The following is a 10,888-nucleotide window of genomic DNA, read 5'->3' as shown; positions in this document are numbered from 1 at the left end:
ACACCCCTGTATCAGTCACACACCCTCTCAGTAACCTCCTATACACCCCTGTATCAGTCACACACCCTCTCAGTAACCTCCTATACACCCCTGTATCAGTCACACGCCCTCTCAGTAACCTCCTATACACCCCTGTATCAGTCACACACCCTCTCAGTAACCTCCTATACACCCCTGTATCAGTCACTCGCCCTCTCAGTAACCTCCTATACACCCCTGTATCAGTCACACGCCCTCTCAGTAACCTCCTATACACCCCTGTATCAGTCACACACCCCCAGTAACCTCCTATAAACCCCTGTATCAGTCACACACCCTCTCAGTAACCTCCTATACACCCCTGTATCAGTCACACGCCCTCTCAGTAACCTATACACCCCTGTATCAGTCACACACCCTCTCAGTAACCTCCTATACACCCCTGTATCAGTCACACGCCCTCTCAGTAACCTCCTATACACCCCTGTATCAGTAACACACCCTCTCAGTAACCTCCTTTACACCCCTGTATCAGTCACACACCCTCTCAGTAACCTCCTATACACCCCTGTATCAGTCACACACCCCCAGTAACCTCCTATACACCCCTGTATCAGTCACACACCCTCTCAGTAACCTTTTATACACCCCTGTATCAGTCACACGCCCTCTCAGTAACCTCCTATGTGCCCCCTGTATCAGTCACACACCCTCTCAGTAACCTCCTATACACCCCTGTATAGGTCACACACCCTCTCAGTAACCTCCTATACACCCCTGTATCAGTCACACACCCTCTCAGTAACCTCCTATACACCCCTGTATCAGTCACACGCCCTCTCAGTAACCTCCTATACACCCCTGTATCAGTCACACGCCCTCTCAGTAACCTCCTATACACATGTATCAGTCACACACCCTCTCAGTAACCTCCTATACACCCCTGTATCAGTCACACACCCTCTCAGTAACCTCCTATACACCCCTGTATCAGTCACACACCCTCTCAGTAACCTCCTATACACCCCTGTATCAGTCACACACCCTCTCAGTAACCTCCTATACACCCCTGTATCAGTCACACACCCTCTCAGTAACCTCCTATACACCCCTGTATCAGTCACACACCCTCTCAGTAACCTCCTATACACCCCTGTATCAGTAACACACCCTCTCAGTAACCTCCTATACACCCCTGTATCAGTCACACACCCTCTCAGTAACCTCCTATACACCCCTGTATCAGTCACACACCCTCTCAGTAACCTCCTATACACCCCTGTATCAGTCACACACCCTCTCAGTAACCTCCTATACACCCCTGTATCAGTAACACACCCTCTCAGTAACCTCCTATACACCCCTGTATCAGTCACACACCCTCTCAGTAACCTCCTATACACCCCTGTATCAGTCACACACCCTCTCAGTAACCTCCTATACACCCCTGTATCAGTCACACACCCTCTCAGTATCCTCCTATGTACCCCTGTATCAGTCACACACCCTCTCAGTAACCTCCTATACACCCCTGTATCAGTAACACACCCTCTCAGTAACCTCCTATACACCCCTGTATCAGTCACACACCCTCTCAGTAACCTCCTATACACCCCTGTATCAGTCACACACCCTCTCAGTAACCTCCTATACACCCCTGTATCAGTCACACACCCTCTCAGTAACCTCCTATACACCCCTGTATCAGTCACACACCCCCAGTAACCTCCTATACACCCCTGTATCAGTCACACACCCTCTCAGTAACCTCCTATACACCCCTGTATCAGTCACACACCCTCTCAGTAACCTCCTATACACCCCTGTATCAGTCACACACCCTCTCAGTAACCTCCTATGTGCCCCCTGTATCAGTCACACACCCTCTCAGTAACCTCCTATGTGCCCCCTGTATCAGTCACACACCCTCTCAGTAACCTCCTATACACCCCTGTATCAGTCACACACCCTCTCAGTAACCTCCTATACACCCCTGTATCAGTAACACACCCTCTCAGTAACCTCCTATACACCCCTGTATCAGTCACACACCCTCTCAGTAACCTCCTATACACCCCTGTATCAGTCACACACCCTCTCAGTAACCTCCTATACACCCCTGTATCAGTCACACACCCTCTCAGTAACCTCCTATACACCCCTGTATCAGTAACACACCCTCTCAGTAACCTCCTATACACCCCTGTATCAGTCACACACCCTCTCAGTAACCTCCTATACACCCCTGTATCAGTCACACACCCTCTCAGTAACCTCCTATACACCCCTGTATCAGTCACACACCCTCTCAGTAACCTCCTATACACCCCTGTATCAGTAACACACCCTCTCAGTAACCTCCTATACACCCCTGTATCAGTCACACACCCTCTCAGTAACCTCCTATACACCCCTGTATCAGTCACACACCCTCTCAGTAACCTCCTATACACCCCTGTATCAGTCACACACCCTCTCAGTATCCTCCTATGTACCCCTGTATCAGTCACACACCCTCTCAGTAACCTCCTATACACCCCTGTATCAGTAACACACCCTCTCAGTAACCTCCTATACACCCCTGTATCAGTCACACACCCTCTCAGTAACCTCCTATACACCCCTGTATCATAGAATCATAGAATCATAGAATCATAGAATCGTAGAGTTGGAAGGGACCTCCTGGGCCATCTGGTCCAACCCCCTGCTCAAAGCAGGATTCGCTAAATCATCCCAGTCAGATGTCTGTCCAGCCTCTGTTTGAAGACTTCCATTGAAGGAGAACTCACCACTTCTCGTGGCAGCCTGTTCCACTCATTGATCACTCTAACTGTCAAAAAGTTTTTTCTAATATCTAATCTGTGTCTCCTCCCATTCAGTTTCATCCCATTGCTTCTAGTCTTTCCTTGTGCAAATGAGAATAAAGTTGATCCTTCTACAATGTGACAGCCCTTTAGATATTTGTAGACAGCTATTAAGTCTCCTCTCAGTCTTCTCTTTTGCAAACTAAACATTCCCAAATCCTGCAACCTTTCCTCATAAGACAGGGTTTGCAGACCGGTCACCATTCTGGTCGCTCTTTTCTGAACTTGCTCCAGTTTGTTGATGTCTTTTTTAAAATGTGGTGCCCAAAACTGGACACAATATTCCAGATGAGGTCTGACCAAAGAGGAGTAGAGGGAAATAATGACTTCACGTGATCTAGACTGTATGCTTCTGTTAATACATCCTAGAATTGCATTTGCCTTTTTTGCTGCTGCATCACACTGTTGACTCATATTCAGTCTGTGATCTATTAGTATACCCAAGTCTTTTTCACATGTGCTGTCACTTAGCCCTATTCCTCCCATTCTATATATGTTTTTTCCATTTTTATTGCCCAGATGTAGTACTTTGCATTTCTCCCTGTTAAAAACCATTCTGTTAGTTGCTGCCCACTTCTCCAGTTTATTTAAATCTTTTTGAATCCTCTCTCTCTCTTCTCTAGTATTAGCTATCCCTCCTAGCTTTGTGTCATCAGCAAATTTAATCAGTTTACCCTCAATTCCTTCATCTAAATCGTTGATAAAGATGTTGAACAATACAGGGCCCAGGACAGAGCCCTGTGGTACCCCACTTGAGACATTCTTCCAACTGGATGTGCAGCCATTTACGACCACTCTTTGGGTCCGATCACTAAGCCAGTTATGAATCCACCTAACAGTTGCCTTGTCCATTCCATACTTAATCATTTTTTCAATAAGGATTGTATGAGAGACTTTGTCAAATGCTTTGCTGAAGTCAAGATATACTATATCTACAGCATTTCCTTGATCCACCCAATCAGTGATACCGTCATAGAAGGAAATTAAGTTAGTCTGACATGACTTATTAGTTACAAACCCATGCTGACTCTGTTTAATCACTTCATTCTTATCCAGGTATTGACATACATGTTGTTTAATAATTTGTTCAAAGATCTTTCCTGGTATAGAAGTCAGACTCACCGGCCTATAGTTACCTGGGTCCACCTTCTTCCCCTTTTTGAAGATAGGAACAACATTTGCTCTTCTCCAGTCTTCTGGCACTTCTCCTGTTCTCCAAGAATTTTCAAAGATTATAGAGAGGGGTTCAAAAATTTCTTCTGCTATCTCCTTCAGTACTCTGGGGTGTAATTCATCTGGACCTGGAGACTTGAATTCATTTAAGTCTCACACCCTCTCAGTAACCTCCTATACACCCCTGTATCAGTCACACACCCTCTCAGTAACCTCCTATACACCCCTGTATCAGTCACACACCCCCAGTAACCTCCTATACACCCCTGTATCAGTCACACACCCTCTCAGTAACCTCCTATACACCCCTGTATCAGTCACACACCCTCTCAGTAACCTCCTATACACCCCTGTATCAGTCACACACCCTCTCAGTAACCTCCTATACACCCCTGTATCAGTCACACACCCTCTCAGTAACCTCCTATACACCCCTGTATCAGTCACACACCCTCTCAGTAACCTCCTATACACCCCTGTATCAGTCACACACCCCCAGTAACCTCCTATACACCCCTGTATCAGTCACACACCCTCTCAGTAACCTCCTATACACCCCTGTATCAGTCACACACCCTCTCAGTATCCTCCTATGTACTCCTGTATCAGTCACACACCCTCTCAGTAACCTCCTATACACCCCTGTATCAGTCACATGCCCTCTCAGTAACCTCCTATACACCCCTGTATCAGTCACACACCCTCTCAGTAACCTCCTATGTGCCCCCTGTATCAGTCACACACCCTCTCAGTAACCTCCTATACACCCCTGTATCAGTCACACACCCTCTCAGTAACCTCCTATACACCCCTGTATCAGTAACACACCCTCTCACTAACCTCCTATACACCCCTGTATCAGTCACACACCCTCTCAGTAACCTCCTATACACCCCTGTATCAGTCACACACCCTCTCAGTAACCTCCTATACACCCCTGTATCAGTCACACACCCTCTCAGTAACCTCCTATACACCCCTGTATCAGTAACACACCCTCTCAGTAACCTCCTATACACCCCTGTATCAGTCACACACCCTCTCAGTAACCTCCTATACACCCCTGTATCAGTCACACACCCTCTCAGTAACCTCCTATACACCCCTGTATCAGTCACACACCCTCAGTAACCTCCTATACACCCCTGTATCAGTCACACACCCTCTCAATAACCTCCTATACACCCCTGTATCAGTCACACACCCTCTCAGTAACCTCCTATACACCCCTGTATCAGTAACACACCCTCTCAGTAACCTCCTATACACCCCTGTATCAGTCACACACCCTCTCAGTAACCTCCTATACACCCCTGTATCAGTCACACACCCTCTCAGTAACCTCCTATACACCCCTGTATCAGTCACACACCCTCTCAGTATCCTCCTATGTACCCCTGTATCAGTCACACACCCTCTCAGTAACCTCCTATACACCCCTGTATCAGTAACACACCCTCTCAGTAACCTCCTATACACCCCTGTATCAGTCACACACCCTCTCAGTAACCTCCTATACACCCCTGTATCAGTCACACACCCTCTCAGTAACCTCCTATACACCCCTGTATCAGTCACACACCCTCTCAGTAACCTCCTATACACCCCTGTATCAGTCACACACCCCCAGTAACCTCCTATACACCCCTGTATCAGTCACACACCCTCTCAGTAACCTCCTATACACCCCTGTATCAGTCACACACCCTCTCAGTAACCTCCTATACACCCCTGTATCAGTCACACACCCTCTCAGTAACCTCCTATACACCCCTGTATCAGTCACACACCCCCAGTAACCTCCTATACACCCCTGTATCAGTCACACACCCTCTCAGTAACCTCCTATACACCCCTGTATCAGTCACACACCCTCTCAGTAACCTCCTATGTGCCCCCTGTATCAGTCACACACCCTCTCAGTAACCTCCTATACACCCCTGTATCAGTCACACACCCTCTCAGTAACCTCCTATACACCCCTGTATCAGTCACACACCCTCTCAGTAACCTCCTATACACCCCTGTATCAGTCACACACCCCCAGTAACCTCCTATACACCCCTGTATCAGTCACACACCCTCTCAGTAACCTCCTATACACCCCTGTATCAGTCACACACCCTCTCAGTAACCTCCTATACACCCCTGTATCAGTCACACACCCTCTCAGTAACCTCCTATACACCCCTGTATCAGTCACACACCCTCTCAGTAACCTCCTATACACCCCTGTATCAGTCACACACCCTCTCAGTAACCTCCTATACACCCCTGTATCAGTCACACACCCTCTCAGTATCCTCCTATGTACTCCTGTATCAGTCACTCACCCTCTCAGTAACCTCCTATACACCCCTGTATCAGTCACACGCCCTCTCAGTAACCTCCTATACACCCCTGTATCAGTCACACACCCTCTCAGTAACCTCCTATGTGCCCCCTGTATCAGTCACACACCCTCTCAGTAACCTCCTATACACCCCTGTATCAGTCACACACCCTCTCAGTAACCTCCTATACACCCCTGTATCAGTAACACACCCTCTCAGTAACCTCCTATACACCCCTGTATCAGTCACACACCCTCTCAGTAACCTCCTATACACCCCTGTATCAGTCACACACCCTCTCAGTAACCTCCTATACACCCCTGTATCAGTCACACACCCTCTCAGTAACCTCCTATACACCCCTGTATCAGTAACACACCCTCTCAGTAACCTCCTATACACCCCTGTATCAGTCACACACCCTCTCAGTAACCTCCTATACACCCCTGTATCAGTCACACACCCTCTCAGTAACCTCCTATACACCCCTGTATCAGTCACACACCCTCAGTAACCTCCTATACACCCCTGTATCAGTCACACACCCTCTCAATAACCTCCTATACACCCCTGTATCAGTCACACACCCTCTCAGTAACCTCCTATACACCCCTGTATCAGTAACACACCCTCTCAGTAACCTCCTATACACCCCTGTATCAGTCACACACCCTCTCAGTAACCTCCTATACACCCCTGTATCAGTCACACACCCTCTCAGTAACCTCCTATACACCCCTGTATCAGTCACACACCCTCTCAGTATCCTCCTATGTACCCCTGTATCAGTCACACACCCTCTCAGTAACCTCCTATACACCCCTGTATCAGTAACACACCCTCTCAGTAACCTCCTATACACCCCTGTATCAGTCACACACCCTCTCAGTAACCTCCTATACACCCCTGTATCAGTCACACACCCTCTCAGTAACCTCCTATACACCCCTGTATCAGTCACACACCCTCTCAGTAACCTCCTATACACCCCTGTATCAGTCACACCCCCCAGTAACCTCCTATACACCCCTGTATCAGTCACACACCCTCTCAGTAACCTCCTATACACCCCTGTATCAGTCACACACCCTCTCAGTAACCTCCTATACACCCCTGTATCAGTCACACACCCTCTCAGTAACCTCCTATACACCCCTGTATCAGTCACACACCCCCAGTAACCTCCTATACACCCCTGTATCAGTCACACACCCTCTCAGTAACCTCCTATACACCCCTGTATCAGTCACACACCCTCTCAGTAACCTCCTATGTGCCCCCTGTATCAGTCACACACCCTCTCAGTAACCTCCTATACACCCCTGTATCAGTCACACACCCTCTCAGTAACCTCCTATGTGCCCCCTGTATCAGTCACACACCCTCTCAGTAACCTCCTATACACCCCTGTATCAGTCACACGCCCTCTCAGTAACCTCCTATACACCCCTGTATCAGTCACACGCCCTCTCAGTAACCTCCTATACACCCCTGTATCAGTCACACACCCTCTCAGTAACCTCCTATACACCCCTGTATCAGTCACACACCCTCTCAGTAACCTCCTATGTGCCCCCTGTATCAGTCACACACCCTCTCAGTAACCTCCTATACACCCCTGTATTGTCGGGGTCGTAAACGACAATGAATCCTCATTCACCAGTCATTCCAAATCATTGTGCGAGCGCAAAACATCTGGTACCGATTAAGAATGACTCAGACACGCAGCTGATTCAGTCTTAGCTAATGTCCTGCATCCACACCTGTCAGGAGCAGTACAACAACTGGCTTTATTTACAAATACACAATACTATATTGAGTGTTAGGGGAAGGCGTGCATTAGGCGGGGTTTATGCAGTATACATCTAGTGTCCAGTGTCTCTCTGATTCGTCAAAACGTCTCCCGATGGTTACTTCTTCTTCACATTCCTGAGTTATCTTTTTTAGGAGAAATGAAACTTAACTTAACTCTTTAGACACTGAATTTAAGTGAAAGTGAACACTGGCAGCCATCTTTAATACAGTTACATTTGCATTAGCAAGCAATTAGGAAAAACTTATTGTTTCACAGTATAAAAATATAAAAGTTATATAAGAAAATATATTTTCACCTTGACAATCCCCCCTAAACACTAAGTTTTTCCCTTAATGAAAGATCCTTCGAGACTGTGTATGTGATGGGAAAAGGGGAGGTGGATTTCTTCATCCAGACACCTCAGAAGCTCTCCCCTAGCGAGAGGCCTCCAGGCAGCTGAACCCTTCACTAACCTCACATGGAGTTCTCCCGCTGTCCCTAAACTAAGTCTCTTAACATCATCTGAGAATGGGGGGTTTTGTCTACTCTCTTGAGGGGAATATACTTAGGGATCTCCCCTAGATCAGTACCATCGTACTCTGGTGGGTCTACTTCTTGATTGAGGAAGGTGCCAGTCGGAGTTGCTTTGGCAATAACCTTTTTATACAAGGGAATAACACAACAAAGAGTTATCGATCCAATTACAAGGAGGGCAATCAGTACTATACAAGCTTGTTGAAGGAATCCCTTGAGTCCACCCAACCAGCCGGAAAAGAAAGATGTGTCTACTCCAGCATTAGTTTTCAATTCTGCTGCTAACCCAGTTATCTTTTTAAGGGCTATCATGGTTTTTCCATTCACTCCAGAGTTCTGAGGGATATAGGTACAACACTCCTCTCCCACCATCCCACAAACTCCTCCTTTCTCAGCTAATATCATATCAAGGGCTAGTCGATTTTGGAGTGTCATTCTAGTGTTAGGGCCCAATTCTTCAACTATACCTTGGAAGGCATCTTGGCTGAAATTGACAAACCTTTGTTCACTGTAATATATGTAATTGATCCATTCAACATTTTTATTAATCTGCACCTGTGGGATTATAGAAGCAAAGCCAGCATAGATCTGGTTCTGGGCTTTAAATTGGTCAGGCACCCCCCTTGGCACTCCAATAGCATCAATATATATTAGTGGATCTTCTTCATAACTCATATGGAGCTGATCGAGGCTTCTCCTTTTCCTGGTAGGTTCATCAGGTATCTTTGGATCCCAGGGTAGAATCTTGAACTGCATAGCTAGTTTAACAAGGGTGCATTGGCCTGTCCAGGCATTTGGCAACCTAGGACGGAGCTTACCATCTCCACATAACCAATAAATGTCATACATATATTGTGTATGTTTGATTAACAAGTCAGTATCTAGAGAACTATTCTCTTTGCAGAAACCTGTCTCGAAGATCCCTACTGGTGTACCTGTGGTGTCGTGGGAATTATAGCAGGTGTAATTGTCAGCTAATACAGTTACTTCTCCTGGGACCTTTAGTTTGGGTTCCTTATGAATTAGTGGGACGTAATCTGGGCAATCAGTGGGCTTCAAACCTTTCAACAAATTCATGACACAGGCAGTGGTGTTGTCATCAGGGAAAAGCAATGCATGTGTGTATAGGTGTGTATTCGCAGCAGCACAAGCAATACATCCTACAGAGATATTCTGGACTTTTACATTGTACCTCACCCATTCTAACCACAAATTTTTCCTTGGGGCTGTTTGTGTTTCTATGGAGAAAACCTCTTGCCAACTGAGACCTGGAATGGGGATCACTTCATTAACTACATTTTGCAAACGCTCACCTGTGCCTATTTTAGGTGTACTGGTAATGGGGGCCTTGGTTGGTCTGAAGCTAATATCCTGAAGCCGTATATGGCCTAAATACGCATAAGGTCCAGCACTAAATACATAATTATAATGCCTTCCTAGTACGAACGTCTGCAGATCAGCAGATTGAGGGCTTTCAAGATTTAGGAGAAGGGGGTGACAGCTTCTACCCCATTTACAGCCCCTAAATGGTTGCAGAAGGGCTGTTAGATGCATTCTCTCACGAAGACTCCTACCCGTCCCATCCTTGGGGAACATGGCTTCGCTAGGTTTATATCCCCAATCATTCCCCGTACTCCAGGCAGCATCTGTCCAATAATGACAATTATTGTTGTCTTGTCTGGTAACACACATATAGAACTGGATGATCCCCTCTACCACCCGTTCAGTCTCAAGGCACTTGACTACATCACAGAAATCAAATCGCCAGATATTCACCGGGGCTGTCAGGTTTACCCAGAGAATAAAGGGACCAGAATTCTTATTTACAATAGGGGCCGAAGAGGTAGGGGCGAGGATGGCCCCCAGTCCCAAGGTCAAAAACAACAGCAACATTTCCCTTCAGTCACTACTGTGACTAAACACTGGTTCGGTCTCTTTTACAGTGTGAAGCGTGAATCCAGGTGCTCTTTCCTTCAAGTTTTACTGCTGTGGGGGTGACCAGGATCACCGTGTAGGGTCCTTCAAATCTCGGCTGGAGACAATCTCTGCGCACAAACTTTTTCACATACACCAGGTCTCCTGGCACAAAGTCATGGACCACGTCACCTGTGGATTCTGGAAGAGAAGCAGAAACTGTAGAGTGGGTGTTAGACAGTTCCTTAGACAATGCAATCACAAATTGTATAACTTTATCATTTGTCTCAGACAAC

This window comes from Dendrobates tinctorius, unplaced genomic scaffold (assembly GCF_039654945.1).
Source record: "Dendrobates tinctorius isolate UK_male_01 unplaced genomic scaffold, ASM3965494v1 ptg000290l, whole genome shotgun sequence".
NCBI lineage: Eukaryota > Metazoa > Chordata > Amphibia > Anura > Dendrobatidae > Dendrobates > Dendrobates tinctorius.
This window is presented reverse-complemented; position numbering follows the sequence as displayed.